The sequence below is a fragment of the Canis aureus genome, chromosome 4 (genome assembly GCF_053574225.1).
Source record: "Canis aureus isolate CA01 chromosome 4, VMU_Caureus_v.1.0, whole genome shotgun sequence".
NCBI classification, from domain to species: Eukaryota; Metazoa; Chordata; class Mammalia; order Carnivora; family Canidae; genus Canis; species Canis aureus.
The window spans coordinates 74,007,297-74,024,820 of NC_135614.1; positions in this window are offsets into that span (position 1 = coordinate 74,007,297).

Here is a 17,524-nt window from a genome sequence, read left to right on the forward strand (position 1 = left end):
ACACAAGTGAGGGGGCAGCCACATGGAAGAGAGAACACTCTAGAAAGACTGGTGCCAGAGGCTTAAAAGCCACATATTAGAAGCTGGTGGATAGTTTGATGTAGGAAAGTTTCCCATGTACTGAGGAGGAGGGCTTTTCTAAAGTTTAGGTAAAACAATGAAAGGAATTAGGTAAGGAAGTGTTTGATACCGATTAGTGTCACAGTATTAATACTGTCCTAAAGATCTCTTCTCTAAGAAAAAAGAAAAGTTGCCCTTGTCTCTCGAATCTCTGGAGAGACTCCATTTCTGCTTATTGGGAGAGGAGTGCTGTGTTCCCGGAGGAATGGACATTTGTTAAGGATTTCTTACGTGCCAGATTCTCAAACTACATTATTTCTCTAATCCTCAGGATCCACATCTATGAAATGAAAATAATGCTATTTCACAGAGCTAGGAGGAGTAGGGAACTACCAGAAAGCTGTTAGCCTGGTGTTCTTCATACATTGTCTCTCATTGTTTGTTTAGGTACTTTTCCCTTGTATATAAATTTTAGAATCAGCTTGTCCATGTTTACAAAATATTCTACTGGTTTAATCTGCAAAAATTGATTAATGTGCCAATATCCTTTCATGGTCAAAAAACTAACAAACAAACCTCAACAAAAAAGGAGCAGAATGGAACTTCTTCAACCTGATAAAGGGCATCTATGAAAACCCCTCAGCTAATATCATACCTGATGGTGAAAGACAGAGTGCTTTTTCCCAAAGGTCCAGAACAAAATGAAGATATCTGCTCTTCCTACTTCTCCTCAACATTGTATTAGGCAATTAGGTAAGAAAATGAAATAAAAGGCATTCAGATAGGAAAAAAAAGAAGTAAAACAGTCTTTATTCCCGATGACATGATCTTGTATATAGATACTTGCACTACTGGGGATTTACCCCAAAGGTACAGATGCAGTGAAAGACTGAGACACCTGCATCCCAAAGTTTATAGCAGCAATGTCCACAAGCCAAACTATGGAAAGAGCACAGATGTCTATCAACAGATGAATGGATAAAGAAGGTGTGGTCTATGTATACAATGGAATATTACTCAGCCATTAGAAATGACAAATACCCAGCATTTGCTTCAACGTGGACAATGTGGACAGAACTGGAGGGTATAATACTGAGTGCAGTAAGTCAATCAGAGAAGGACAAACATTATATGGTTTCATTCATACGGGGAATATAAAAAATAGTGAAAGGGACTATAGGGAAAGGAAGGAAAATGAGTGGGAAAAATCAGAGAGAGTGACAAAACAGAGAACTCCTAACTCTGGGAAATGAACAAGGGGTGGAAGGGGAGGTGGGTGGGAGGTTGGGGTGACTGAGTGATGGGCACTGAGGGGGCACTTGACAGGATGAGCACTGGGTGTTATACTATATGTTGGCAAATTGAACTCCAATAAAAAATATACAAACAATAAAAAGAAAAAAAGAAAAAAAAGAAAATTCTAAGGGATTTATTAAAAAGTTTATTAGAACTAACAATTTCAGCAAGATTGCAGGATATAAGATCAAGAAACAAAATCAATTGTATTTATATACATTCTCTGATACATGAGATAATTATAACTAAATTTAACAACAGAAATACAAGATTTATACACTAAAAATTACAAACTATTTTGGAAAGAAACATTTAAAAGTCTGACTAAATGAAAGTAGGTCTCATGTTCATGGATTGAAAGACTCAATATTGTTAAAAATGACAACACTCCCTTAACTCATCTACAGATTTAACACAATGTCTATCAAATTCCCAGCTGACTTCTTTATAGGAATTGGCAAGCAGATCCTAAAATTCATATGGAAATGCAAGAAACACAAAACAACCAAAACAACTTTGAGAAAGAATAAATGTGGAGAACTACCACTACCTAGTATTAAGACATTATAAAGTTACAGTTATCAAGATAATGTGATAAAGATAGACATGTAGTTTAATGGAATACCTAAAGAAATAGATACATAGGTAGATAAATAGGTAGATACTCATAAGCAAAAACAGAAACAAAATATTAAAAAAATAAAAACTTAGATATATAATTCACAAAAATTAACTCAACATGGATCATGTACCTACATGTAAAGTGAAAACTAGGACATGTCTAGAAGAAAGCATAGGAGAAAAATCTTTGTAACTTTGGGTTAGGTCGATTTCATGGATATGATAGCATGAGTCACAATAAATGAAACTTTATTAAATTAAGAATTTCTGCTCTTTAACATATGAGAATGAAAAGATAAGCCACATCCTTGTGAGAAAACATTTATAAATCATACATTTGATACTGGATGTACATCTAGAATATATTAAAAAAACACTTAAAACCCAGTCATAAAACAACCCAATTTTAAAAATGGGCAAAGCTTTCAATAGACATGTCACCAAGAAGATATGCAAATGCCAAATAAGCACATGGATAGATGCTATTTATCATTAATCATTAGAGAAATGCACATTAAAACCACATTGAGATAGCACTAGAAATGTATTAGAACATCTAAATTTAAAACACTGACCATAGTAAGATTTGGGGAGGATTTATAGAAACTTATAGTGGTAATATAAAGTGACCCAATCATTCTGAAAAACAAATCTGGCAATTTCTTAAGTTAAACATATAGTTACCATATGATGCAGCTGTTTCACTCCTAGGTATTTACCCAAGAGAAATAAAAGCATATGTTTCTATAAGATTTTGTAATGAATATTTGTAGTTTATTTATAACAGCCCCAAACAGAAAAAAACCTTGTGGTTTAGTAAAAAATATATATTTATTTAGTCTTTGTCCCTGGTTCCTGGCACAGAGCTCCTAAAACCCTTGGAATTTCCTGATAGGAGTCTCTTTTGTTCTTTGTAACAAGTTTCTTTAGACCATATCCGAGTTTATGCTAGTGTGTTACATCACAGTGAAGTCCCTAGTTAGCTTCAGGATGAGGACTGGTCACCAGAAAGACCAGGCATGTGATTAAAGGATTAACACTTTCAGCCCCACTCCCTGACCTCCCACCTGGGAGGGGAGAGGGGCTGGAGATGAGTTCCTTCACCAATGGCCAAGAATTTAATCAATCATGCCTACATCATGAAACCTCCAAAATATCCCTTACACAATGGGGTTTAGAAAGCTTCCTGGTTGGCAAACACATGGATGTGCTGGGAGGGTTGGCATATGGAGAGGGCATGGAAGCTCTATACCCTCTCCCACCCATACCTAACCCTATACATTTCTTCTATTTCACTGTTCCTGATTCGTATCCTTTATACTAAACTATAATCATAAATAAACTGCTTTCCTGAATTCTATGAGTCATTCAAGTAAAAGATGGGTTGTGGGAAGCTCAGAAATAACAGTCAGTTGGCCAGAAGTATGGGTTGCATTGGGACTCCACTTTTGACTGGTGTCCGTAGTGGGGAGATGGTCTTGAGGGACTGAGCCCTTAACCTCGGTGTCTGTGCTAACTCTGGGTAGTTAATTACAGAATTTAATTGTCAGACACCCAACTGATATCAGAGAATTGGAGAACTAGTTGTTGGTGTTGGAAAAAGATGTCACAAGCCCAAAAATCCATCAGTGGATGAGTAAATTGCTATTTAAGCATTTAAGCAAATACTCAGCTATTATATTAACTATTAATATAGGCTGCAATGTAGATGAATCTTAAAGTTAATTACATTGAGTGAAAAATACAGACAAAAAGAAGAATATGCTATATGAGTGTTGGCCTAGGTGTGCGAGTGGGGGGCAAAGGAAGGGTCACAAAGGGTCATGGGGTTTTTGGAGGTGGCGGGTAATGTATATACTCATTATATTGATTGTGGTGATGGTCTTACTCTCACACACATACCTATGGAACTTCAGAAATTCTACAGTTTAAATATGTCAATCATGCCTCAATAAGTCTGTTAAAATTTTTTTAGATGATTGGAATAAAATATATTCAAATTATTATCTCTAGGTGACAGATTTTGAGAGTCTGTTTACTTTTCTTAAAAAGATTTTTATTACTTGAGAGAGAGCACACATGTGAGTGGGGAGAAGGGTAGATGGAGAGGGAGAGAAAGAATCCTAGCAGGCTTCATGCAGAGCCCGATGCTGGGTTCTCTCACAACCCTGAGATTATGACCTGAGCCAAATCAAGAGTTAGATTCTTAGCCCCCCCGTCCCCCCCGGAGTGCCCCTCTTTTTTTTTTTTGAGAGAGAGTTTTGTTTACTTTTATACTTTGTTACCTTTATACTATTCTCTGGTTTTAAATTGTTCTGCAGTAAGCTTGTATATGGTAGAAAATGAATGTATACAGGAATAAAACCCCCAAAATGATAAAAAAAAAACATATTGTGCAGGGCTAAGCCTTTGTGGGCTCATCTAGGAATCCAGTCACCATTTATAATGAGGCCACTGTGAAAAAGTGTGCTCTCCATCCCAGGTACTGATTTTAAATTGAACATTCGGAATAGTTGTATATTTCAAAATATTTTTTTTAGGTTCTCTTAGCAGCAAAACCCTTTGTTTCAGTTTTTGTTCATGAAAACTTCTTTTATTTTCTTGAGGATTTTTTTTTCACAGGAGAGCAAAATGGTTCTTTAAAAACTGAAGCAATATTTGGTGTGGGAAATGTCAGTGAGGACTAAAGCCAGAGAAGTTTTTTGCTTTATCCATGAGGAAAAGCTTTCAATGTGGTTATGATCAGAAACAAGTCTATAAATATTGCACCTTGTTATAGCAAAGGCCTGTCTCCTAGTTTATGTGGCTCTGGTGACGGAACTGCTTGCTGAACTGCCTTCTCTCCCCACGTACAGTCTCTGGCATCCCCTAAACCCCTCCACAAGTGACAAACTTTAAGTCAGGCTTCTGTTTCTGTACAGCTTCTGTCCCATCAGTGGTCCCCGTTGAGTCTGTCCTGCTGCTTCAACGGACCTGAAGAAACCCTTGTTTTCCAGCAAAGTTCTCACCCTGTGATCCTTTTGCAGGCAATGATGCATAAAGCAAAAAGCAACCTGAAAATTTCTGAATTGGGGGGACTTGTGCTGATTCTTAGGGGAGGAGGACAAAAAGCAAATCCAACTGAATTTGAACTTGCTAGAACCTAACTACAACTCGTTAGTCCCTTCAGAAAACTCAAGAAACAGTAAGGAAGCTTTGCCTCCTGGTGTCACACTTTGGTCTATTGAAAAGAGCTCAAACCAGATGTCAGTTTTCTTTGACTACCCAGAGTAGGCCCAGCTGTTCTTCCTTCCATAGTGTTCTTGTAGCACTCAACATTATGTAAGAATTTCTTGCTTATCTCAAAGGGAAAATCTCTCTCTTCTATGCATCAGCTCCAACATCTAGCAGAGTTCCTGACACATAGTAGGCAATTAGAAAATGTATATGTGACTTACGCATATTGTTTTATCAACAAATTCCGAATAACTAATGAAGCTTAAATAAATGCATTGTTTGAAGGTAACTGATGGAACAGTATAGGAATAACCCAAGAGGTTTCTTGTTATTTAATTTTGCTCTTGTTGCTAGTATTTTGTAAGTGTGTTAGGGCGCTAAAGAGAAGTACGGTAAATCAGTGGCATTAAGTCGTGTGATTTCATCATTCTGTTACCCTCTCCTCCAGCACAGCTGACTCTCCAAGAAGTCTTTTGTTGCAAAATAGTTTCTAAGTCATTTGAAGATTAAGGTTTGTGTCACTCAGCATTTAAGCTGCAAGCAACATTAACCAACCCTTGCTAATTTAAGTAGAAAAGGGACTTATTAAGATATTGGTAGCTCAAAGAATCTTGGGTCAGGCCAAGAAATAAGCCAAGCATAATGCTCCAAATGCCACAGAGAACTTGCTTCCTAAAGACACCAGTGTCTCGGGTACTGGGGCATCTCCAGCTTCTCCAGTGTAGACCTGGACTCTGCCACCAAACTAGTTGCCACTGTTGGCTCCTAGAGATGGAGTGGAGCTGCGTCACTGCGGCCACCATTATTGGAATGGGTTGTGAGTGGTCCTGCTCCTTTGTGTCACTGATCTCCTATTGTTAAGTCTAGGGCAGAAACAAAACTGAGGTCCAGGCCTTAGCTGCACATGTATTAGGACAGTGATTATCTGTCATGTAATCTAAGAGTAGAAGGTCTCTGTCTCTGTCTTAGATGCTGGGGCCATGGATATCCTTTACAAGGCTGTCTTATCATTACTCTCTCAAGGATAGGAGGTTGGGAAATATCTTTAACATACAGCTGCTGAAAACCATCAAACACTATCTTTGTGACAATGACACAGGAGAAAAATAGTGAGACTGAGAATGCATTGGACAATCGTGTAGAAATCAGTGGGTGGAGTCTGTGAAGGCTCTGCAATTTTATGCAAAATTAAGTGTATTTCAAAGGTATGCATTGTGCAGAAAGTTTAAGAACCTAAATCTGGATTATAGTCTAAATCCATCACTTAGGCTAGAGTAATAAACTGAGGCCCAGAAAATGGTTTATTTAAGGATGAACACGGTATCCTAGCAAATTCGTCTGAAGAACATCTTCCAAATGCAAGATACAGTTTAAGATCATAAATGTGTTTGTCTTAGAATAAGCATGTCAATTTGCACCAAAGTTATTACGTGTTTTGTGTAAACAAGAAGCCTAAAAAAAAAAAAAAAAAAAGAAGCCTGATTTCAGGCTTTGATTTTACCTTTGCTTTTCATTAGGTTGTCTTGTATTGCTATAAATCTCACTTGCTTTCCTTACATCCCTACCAGTGACCTAGACACATCACCTGCAATAAAGAGGGAGGTGAATCAAGGGGAGGTGGGAAGCCCCCAGGTCAGGCAGCCCCAGAGCCTATAGCTACAGTCACGTTTCTGAAGGTCTTTTCCAAGTTGAGCATTTGTGCACAGCTACTTTGGCTTTATATGCAGGGCTCTGCTGCCTGTGCTGACACAGTCCACCCCTCATAGCAAATGAACTGCCAAAGAGATTGCTAATGCACTGTCCAGCCCTTTGTCCAACAGTTCAGGTGTTGAGAACTCAAAGGCTGTCCAAGGTAAGACAATGGGAAGTGGTGGGAACTGTAGTAAACTAGAGACAGCAGCTGGAGAAAAATAAAGCCAGATTCCTACTTGATTTTTACACCAAGATAAATTGGGAAATAACCTCAATCAATTATATATATCAACCAAATATACATATTTGATTTTAATAACTCAAAGTAATAACTCTTTTATAAGACCTAAGAAATGAAGATGCCTATGAGTAGATAAAGCTGTAATTATATTTTCTTACCCAGCTATATGCAAAAGAATTGCCTGCCACACTTCAGGCAATGTAACAAAAGGGCAGGGGAAATGACCCAGTGCTTTGGAACAGATGAAACTAATTTCAAGCAATAAGAGGCTGACTTGACTGGTTTACAATTTGAGCAGGACCATCATTAGGGCATGGTGTTATGATTTTATTGGGATTTTTTTTTTACTTAGTGAACACAAAATAATGGTATGTCTTGCAGTTTATGGCATCCTAGAAATACAGCATGTGTATTTGCTTGTGTGTGCATATACTATCTCTGGAAGAACACACAAGAACCTGTAGCAGTGGTTGTCTCTGGGGAAGCAGCACTCAGTGTGTTCGTATCTTTTGAACTCTGTAACCAGGTACAACTGTTATCTATCAAAAACTTAATACAAATAATAATTAAAAAATAAAACAGGAGCTTTTTTTGTATAATGTGGAATGAAACCCAAGATACAGTGTTAAATAAAAAAAGTAAGTAAATGTATAAAGTAGGCAGGTCCCAGATACAATCCATTTTGCTATATGGGAATGCAGACTCACTATTCCCAGATCTTCTTATTTTTCAATAAAAGCTAGAACTCTCAATTTAGTGTGTGAAATTTCCTAATTTTTAAGTTTGACAAGCAATTCAAATTCTTTCAAACATGATCAGGACCATAAAACCCATCTGTGAGTTGGCTGGGGTCCATGGAGACATCTCTGTTCCTGATGGTGGCCCTGCCACACACACTTAAATGAACATTGTCCTGAGGCACCTGCCAGGGGGATGAGTGGGGACTGTTCCCTTCTCACTGAGCCATGGGACCTGGCATGGAGCTGTGTACTCCTTGGGCGAAATCTGCTCATCAAGCACTCCACCAAAGTCTCCACCAAATTTGCCCATGGGGCGCCTTTTTCTAACTCAAGCGAAGGTGGTCTATAGGTTAGTGATGGCCCTGCCTGATGAAAGAAAGATCAGTGACTTCAGTTTTTTAAGATGAAACTTAAACTCATATCTGTTTTTTTCTGCTATAAAATCGATTACTCCTTGCCCTCTTGGCTTATGAGCTATTTGAGGTGAAGAATTTCTTAGCTCAAAAGGCCAAGTGGAATGAATTCACATGGCTGCACAGGACTCTGAAGTCCTGTGACTGTCTTGGCCAAGACAGATATGGCAGGTTGTCAAGGATACAGTTCTTTTCCCCTTGTTCGGTAAAAAATCAGCTTTCAAAGCTTTCGTACTTATTCTTCCTTTCCGTAGATGAACACATAGCCCTTGGTTGTCACCAATACCTACTCACCCACCCACAAACCAATACATTATATTGAAGCTAAAGAAAAGAAGTTAAATCAGTAGGGGTGTTTGTTGTCTTGAACATTAACTGGGATGAGACTCTCAAGGGGCTTAGCACAGAGTCCAGTACATAATGAATTCTCAGTAAATGGTTGATTATTTTTTAAAATTGAAATGTAATTAAATTTAATTAATTAATTAAAATTAATTTAAATTTAATTCATCTGTAAAGTCCTAAATGTCTTCACACTTTATCAAGTTGGAAGTGAAACACCTTTTGCAGTAAGATATCAAAATTCTAGGCAACTACCCTAGACTTCCCTAAAATAGTGGTCATTACAAGTTATGGATTCACTTAAATTTGGCTGTGTTCTATTTTATTATTATTATTATTATTATTATTATTATATTATTTTTATTATTATTATTATTATTTGGCTGTGTTCTAAATGCTTTTTGTCAGCCCTGGAAAGCAGGAGAGAATGAGGGACAGAAAATCACTCTTCCTTGCTGGCTTTTTTTCTCCCTCTTCAAAAATGTCAACTCTACCAAAGTATTGCTGAGATTGCTGAGAAACTGGCTGTTGTGTACATTGGGACCTTGACTCTGATTTGGGGCAAAGCAATCCACGGTTTTTCCCCACACTGCCTGCCCCCATTCCCACTACATCGAGAGGATTAAAACCAACCTGCGATATACTATACTGGTTCCAAGTCTAGGTCTGTTTCTTCATATGGAAATAGTGATGATTAAAACTGATGGTGTTAGCACCTGGCACAAAGTCTGGCAGAAACATAGAGATAGAGAGATAGTGGGAGGGGGCACTTGATAAGTGTCTGATGAATGAAGGAAGTTTCATAGTCCTGCTTTCTGGTGCCTAATCCTGGCTAAAACTAACTAAACACCTCAGTGTACCAGGCACTGTGCTGAACACTTTAGAGATAGTACCTTCTCTAATCCGTAAAATAACTGTGCCAGAAGCACACTCAAAGACACAAAGACTGAGCACTCTAGTGGTTTATGTTCTAATAGAACAATAATTTAGGACAAAATGAAAGAGAGAGAGGACAGAGTCTCAGAATGATAGGCAGCCAACCAGAGGTAATAGGAATCTGGCCTGTGGGAATTTTGTGTTTTGCACAGCCTACTTCGATCTTGTTATTACCTGCACTGCACCTCGAACTTTGTTTTCCATATGGAGACAAGTGGGATCAGTAATTGGGTAATTTTGACAAAGACATGACTCATAGAATGAAAAGAATCTTGGCTCATCTAATTCATTTCTCGCAACAGTCTTCAGGAAGGTCAATGCCCAAATAATCTGAGATATCCATGTCTTCCATTTTCCACACAAGGCCTCTAGTGGTAGAGACTTAGCTGTCTCTCTGGAGAGGCACCTGTTTAAGACCCTTCCAATTTAGGCTGCTTCTTTCTCATGTACAACTTCATTTTCCTGCAGTAAATCAAGCAAATCTCTGTAAATGAAGGTAAGTAAGCCAGGCAGGATTTCTAGGTCAGGGGCAGCTCATTTCCCTTTCCACTCCTGCTGATATCCATCCTCAAGAGGAGTTCTTGGCCATATTCTGGTTTCTCATTGAAGGAGGCATTAGAATGTCATTCTGCCTTCCTGAGACTTTATGGTCAAAGTTTAGTAAAACTAGAAATACCCTATTAACATTAAAGAACTTTTAGTAAGTTCCATGACCTGGACTAGAATCTGGAGTATGTTTTTTGTTCATTTGTTTGTTGTCCTGTTTTGGTTTTGCTTTTTACAATCGTTTCTGTGACGTAATTAGGGCAGCACCTATACCTATAAGAGTTGAGGACCACAAGTTAAGGCGGCCCCGCCTCACCTGTTCCTACCTCAGTCGGGAAGCTCATTTCTTTCCAGCAAAAATAAACTGGGCACCTCCTGTGTGCCCAGGACACAAGCATGACTATTTAGAATTCTGATGATAGAATTCTACAGGTCTGCAGATACCACTCAGCACAGCTAAATCTTTAAAATCCACAGGCGTATTCACTTGCTAACCATAAATTCTTTCTAGTGTTCAGTGAAGGATCCCTTCTCCAGAATCCCTAGTAAATGACTGTTGTGCCTGAGCATTCATATCTCTTGGGAGGGAGAAGTCACTCCTTCAAATGAATGTTATTGCACCTGCCACCCAAGTTTTTTGTAAGAATTAAAGTATTGCAAGTAAGGAAGCTAGAACATAGTATGCCCTTAACAAATATCAATTCTTTTACTACTAGGTTGGAAAATTGTTCCCTAAACTGATCTTAATACAACCTCTGTCCCTTCTAGTCACATTGGTTCTCACTTCACCTCCTGAGTCAACATAGGACTAGTGCACATTGTCCTTTGCACGACAACCCTTGAAGCATTTGCGGATAACTGCCTTCCATCCCACCATCTCTGGCCTCATCCCATGCTTCTTAGTGACTTCAGAGCAGCCTACCTGATGAGTGCAGCCACAATAGAGTCTCCTTTTCAGTCACTCCATCAGTCACCTTGTCTGTCTTCTTTAAGCACTTTTCACATTCTAACATTATCTCATCGTGCATGTGCTTACTTCTTTAGGGTTGACTGTGGGCAGGGATCTGGTCTGCCTGATTCGTTACCAAATTGCTTGTGCCTAGAATGATGATGAGCAAGCACTCAGAAAATATGTGTTGTTTATTAGTTGAATGAGTAAGTGAACAAATGTGAAGCCAGTCTTTCAACCATGTCTTGTAAGTTTTTATTCTATTCAATTCCTTTGGCTCAGGCAACCAAGTAGCTCTATCCTATTGATGGGAATGAAAAATAAGCTACATTAGAGTAAGGAAAACCTACAAGCCACTTCCTTTTCTCACTCCTTTGAATACAGTGTGATATTGAAAGAGAAGAAAAAGCTGTCAAGACGTGGATTCTCATTTGACATCTGCTGGTATCTTACTGTGTGGCCTCACAAAAGTCTCCCAACCTTTCTGAACTTTAGTTTTCTCACCTGGAAGATCCAGAAGGCAGGTGACTTGATCTTGAAGGTGCCCTGGGGCTCAGAAATTCTCTCAATGGGAGTATAAATGCCAAAAAAGAAGCTTCAGTGTAGTTCAGGTGCAGTTAAGATCTGGTCATTCTCTGTTAGAAAAGGGTCAGAGGTTCCCAAGCCTGGGAATGTACATTTGAATCACTTAGGTAGTGTTTTATTAAATCAACTTTATTGAAATACAATTTATATGCAGATAAGTGTATATTATTTAAAGCATTGAGTAATATGAGTTTTGACAACTCTATACACCCTGTAACTATCACTCCAATATATGTAACATTACTCTGGTACTAGAAGGTTCCCTCATGCCTCTCTTTGCAGCAAATCTACATAACTCCCTGCTCTTTGCAATCATCAGCCTGATTTCTATTACAAGAGATTAGTTACATTTATTTTATAACTTTATATGAAGTGTGTCATAATCATACAGTGATCATACAAACTCTTTTGTGTTTGGCTTCTTTTGCTCAGAATATTGTTGTCAAGATTCCATCCATGCTGTTGCTTATATCAGTGCTTTGTTCTATTTAGGTAGCTGAGTAATTGTCCACTCTAGAAAAGCTTCTTAAGTGTAGAGTCTTAGGCTCCACTGATTATCTCGATATTCATACCTCTGAAGTTGAAGTTCAGAAATCTGTGTTTAACAAGTGCCAGATGGAATGCTTTTGCAGAAGCTGGGTTTAGGAAACTTTTAACTTGGGGGTTTCCCCCCCTCAAGCTTAAATAGTTCCCACAATACAACTGGTATGGCTGAGAGTAAATTGGTCACATGTTCTGTGCAGGTCTGAGAACCCTCATTCCCGTAGGTCTATCCCAGTCAGATCTTGTGGCCTTCCAAAGCTCATGATGTTCCTGGTGCTTGTAACAAAGCCTGGAGAGTCAGCTCTGCAAATCTTCTTTCAGCTCTAAGGCACTTGTAACTTGAGTTATGAGTCTCAGTGTTCACAGGTAAGTCTATTATCTTAATCTATAAAAGCTCACCCCTGTCACGGAGAACCAGAGGTGCTTAGAGCAGCCTTCCATTTCAGCCCACCTGCTGGAATTACCCATGACAGTTTTATGAGTTGTTTTACTGTCTGGCAAACTTTTTTCTTTCCTTTTTTTTGTGTGTGTTTGTTTTTGGTCTTAACTGAGGGATGTATTCTTTGACCATAGTACACAAATGCCACCTTCAGGCAGGAAATAGAACATTCTCTTGAAACCACAGGAAAAGTTTTCCTACATGAGAACTTCTAAAAAAAAAAAGTCTTGAGATCAATATACAGTTTACTTTTTTAAAACTCAGTCCAGATTTTTAAGAATTAGAATTTATTTTTTAGAGAAGTTTTGGGTTCGCAGAAAAAAATGAGCAAAAGGTGTAGAGCTTTTCCATATATTCCCTGATTTTATATATGCACATCCCACACCAGAGTGGCACATTTGTTACAGGAGATGAATCTACATCATTATCTTGCGAAGGCTATAGTTTATATTAGGTTTAACTCTTGGTGATGTCTATTCTCTGAGTCTGGACAAGTGTATAATGACGTGTAGTCAGCATTACAGTATCACACAGAGCAATCTCACCGCTTTAAAACCACTCTGTGCTTTGCCTACTCATCTCTCTTTCCCCTGTAACCCCCAACAATCACTGATCCTTTAATCTTTCTGTAGTTTTCCAGAATGTCAAATAGTTGAATCATACAGCATGTAGCCTTTTGCCTTTTGAGATTGGCTTCTTTCACTTAGTAATATGAATTTAAGGGTTCCCTATGTCTTTTCATGGCTTAATAGCTCATTACTTTTTAGTGCTGGATAATAGTCCATTGTCTGGATGTATCACAGTTGATTTATCCACTCATCTACTGAAGGTTATCCTGACTGCCTCCAAATTTTGGCAATTGTGAATAAAGGGTCTATAAGCATCCATATGTAGGGTTTTGTGTGGACATAAGATTTCAGCTTCTTTGAATAAATACCAGAGAGAGTGATTCTGGACCATATAATAATGGGTTCAGTTTTGTAAGAAACAGTCCAACTATCTTCCTGTTTTTCTACATTCTCACCAGCATTTTTTGGCATCATTGTTTTGGAGTCTCTTCTAATAGGTGTGTAGTGATACCTCATTCTTTTAATTTACAATTTCCTAATAACATATGATGTAGAGCATCTTTGTATAAACTTATTTGCCATCTTTATATCATCTTTGGTGAGGTGTCCATTTAGGTCTTTTGCCCATTTTTAAAAAAAGATTTTATTTATTTATTCATGAGAGATACAGAGACAGAGAGAGGCAGAGACACAGGCAGAGGGAGAAGCAGGCTCTATGCAGGGAGCCTGATGCGGGGCTTGATCCTGGGGCTCTAGGATCATGCCCTGGGCCGAAGGCAGGCGCTAAACTGCTGAGCCACCTAGGGATCCCCTCTTTTGCCCATTTTTAAATTGCATTGTTCATTTTCTTATTGTTAGGTTTTACAAATTGGTTGTGTATTTTGAGTAACAGTTATTTTCCAGATATGTCTTTTGCAAATATTTTCTTCCCATTTGTGGCTTGTCTTTCATTCTTTTGACAGTCTCTTGCAGAGCAGAAGTTTTTAATTTTAATGAAGTGGAGTTTATCAATTATTTCTTTCATGGATCGTGTCTTTTGGCATTGTATCTAAAAATCATTATTTTGCCCAAGGTCATCTAAATTTTCTCCTATTTTACCTTCCAGGAGTTTTATAGTTTTATATTTTACACTTAAATCTATGATCTATTTTGAGTTAATTTTTGTAAAGTTTGTTAAGTTCTGTGTCTAGATCCATTTGTTTTTATTTATTTTGTATTTTATTTTATTTTATTTTTTGTGTGTGTGGTTGCCAACTTGTTCCAGCACGATTTGTTTTTTCCATTGTATTTTCTTCGCTTCTTTGTCAAATATTGGTTGACTATGTGTTGGTCTATTTCTGGGCCCTCTATTCTGTTTCATTGTTGTATTTATCTATTCTTTCACCAATACCGCACCATCTGGACTAAGGTAGCTTTATGGTAAGTCTTTTTTCTTTTTAAGATTTTATTTACTTATTCATGAGAGACACACAGAGAGAGGCAGAGACAAGGCAGAGGGAGAAGCAGGCTCCCGGTGGGGAGCCTGATGCAGGACTCGATCCTAGGACTCCGGGATCACAACCTAACCCAAAGGCAGACGCTCAACCACTGAGCCACCCAGGTGCCCTTATGGTAAGTCTTGAAGTTGGGTAGTGACACTCTTAGGACTTTGCTCTTCTCCTTCAATACTGAGTCTTTTGTTTCTCCAAATAAACTTTAAAATCAGTTTGCTAATATCCATGAAATAACTTGTTGGGATTTTGATTGCATTGTGTTGAATTTATAGATCAAATTGGGAAGAGCAGACATCTTGACAATATTGAGTACTCCTGTCAATGAACATGGAATATTTTTCCATTTATTTAGTTCTTTTTTTATTTCTTTCGAGTTTTGTGGTTTTCCTCATATAGATCTTGTACATATTTTGTTACCTTTATATCTAAGTATTCATTTTTTGAGGACTAGTGTAAATGGTATTATCTTTTTAAATTCAAATTCTACTTGTTTATTGCTGGTAAAAAGAAGTAATTAATTTTTATGTATTAACCTTGTATCTTACAATCTTGCTATAATTTCTTATTAATCCCAGAGTGTCTTCGTTAATTCTTTCAGATTTTCTGCATAGGTGATCATGTCATCTATGAACAAAGACAGTTTTGTTTCTCTCTTCCCAATCTGTATACCTTTTATTGCCTTTTCTTATCTCATTACATTAGTTAGGACTTCCAAGACAATGTTGAAAAGGAGTGGTGAAAAGGAACATCCTTGTCTTGTTCCTGATCTTAGTGAGAAAACTTCTAGTCCTGCTATTGATGTTAGCTGTAGGTTTTTGTAGGTGTTCATCAGTTCATTTATTTTTTTTTCATCAGTTCACTTAAGTCTTTTGTGTATATCTTAAATCTTTTGAAATATTACTAAAAAATGGAAACAGTGGGCACTCAGGCAACACTGAACCAATGAAAGCAGGTTTGTGAGACATTCCTTTTCTATTTCCAATTGTTAATTGTGCTTTAAATCAGCTAGTTAAAGAAAATTATTCATAACTAGCTTCATATTAAAATCCAGAAAACATGTATTCCACTGGTTAGTCATTTAATTTCTAAGCAAGTCTCTTGTATTGTAAAGAAATCTATCTGAAAATCAAAACTAATGTGTCAATTTCTCTTCAGTCTATGTATTGTTAAATGAATTATTTTCTAATTGGCCACAATTAAATATTCTATATTTTGCTTACTGTTAGTTTCATAATGCTTTCAGTCATTTATTATATCTTTCAACGTCTGTTGTGTGGCTAATACTGTAATAAAAACACAAAGAAGTTTAAGTCACAGTTTTTTCCTTCAGGGTTCTAGAAATCCATTAGGAAGTCAAGCTAGACATTAGAAACAACCAAGCGACAATAGAAAGCAGAGGGTACTTAATCATCAAAATGAGTGATGGTGGCTATAAGTATAAAAGGAGCCAGGGTTATGGAAGACTGTTGCAGATTGGAGGCGGAAGATCCTACAGAGAAGGCAGTAACAGACTGGTCCTGCCAGGGTAAGCTGGATTTGCGGTGTGAAAGGGAGCGGGCAAGGCATTTCTTCCAGGTATCTGGTCAGCATGAGCGATGGTTTGGAGTTGGGAATGAGCATGGCATGAGTAAGAATAGCATAAGCAGAGCATGAAAAGAATGGTCTTGAGCTTAATCTCCTTGAGGAGTGATTGTTCATAATGTTATTTTCTATAATGATAAAGGAGGAAGATTTTAACATTCTACAGAACAAATAAAACCATTATTTAGTTTCACAGTTTATGTTGCTCACTTTGAGTAATTGTAACTATCAGAAATATGATAGAATCCTGGCCCCCACCCTGCCCCTGGTGTTGGGATACAGCACATCCTTTCCCCTTCTCTCCTTTACATTTTTGGGAGGCTGTGAGGAAACTAGCCTGGCTGGAGCAGTGGGCTGCTGCATTGTAGGTAGGATGGGGACAGCATTAATAATGGCTAGCTTCCATTATTTGACTCTCTCTCCTGGACCCTTCTCCCCCAAAATGAGGGGCTATTCACCCAGAGAATGAAAGCCCTTTTCTAGTACTGTAAAGACAGAACTGGCCGCTGCAACCATAGAAAAATGTCTAGTATGCCAAATATGAGTAACATTGGATTTCCTGCTGCTTCCACTTGAGCCTCATTTCTCCATTTTTCTGATAACAGATTTCCTGTGTGTATGGCTAGAGAGAGCCTGCATTGTTGGGCCTGGAGGTTGCCTCTGCTCCCCCTCTGAGGAGTAAGGTTGTAGAATGCAAATGTTAATGATGCTCTCTGGGGGCATAGGTCACGGGGGTACTGATCATCTCCCTAGTTCCTATCCTACTCTAGGGAAGTTTAAGAGTCACAGTAGCAATTACAAAAGCCATATAAAGGTTTCAACGTGAACATTCCAAAACCAAGTATTGTGAGTTTCAAAGAAGGGCACAGTGAATTTTTCTTTCTCTCTTCATAGTGTTGACCACTTACAAAATCTCCCATGCTGAAAGACAGCAGCATATATACTTTTTCTCTTGAAGAGAGTTGTTGGTTAATGTGGATTAAGATTGCCATCCATTAATATATTCAGCAGGTGTTTATTGACTACTCACTTTGCAAAATGCCCATGCTTGTGGATAGGGATACAATGGTGAGCAAAACAGCTAGTCATTGCTTTCAGGGTATTTAAATTCTAGTAGGAAAGGCAAAAAATAAACTATGACAATGAAATGCATTGAGTGCTCACCTGGAAAGAATGCATGGGAGCATATAGCAAGGGAGCTTAATTAAATCAATAGATATATTAGAAATTAGCCAAGCATTGGGAAGAAGAAGAGTGCTTCA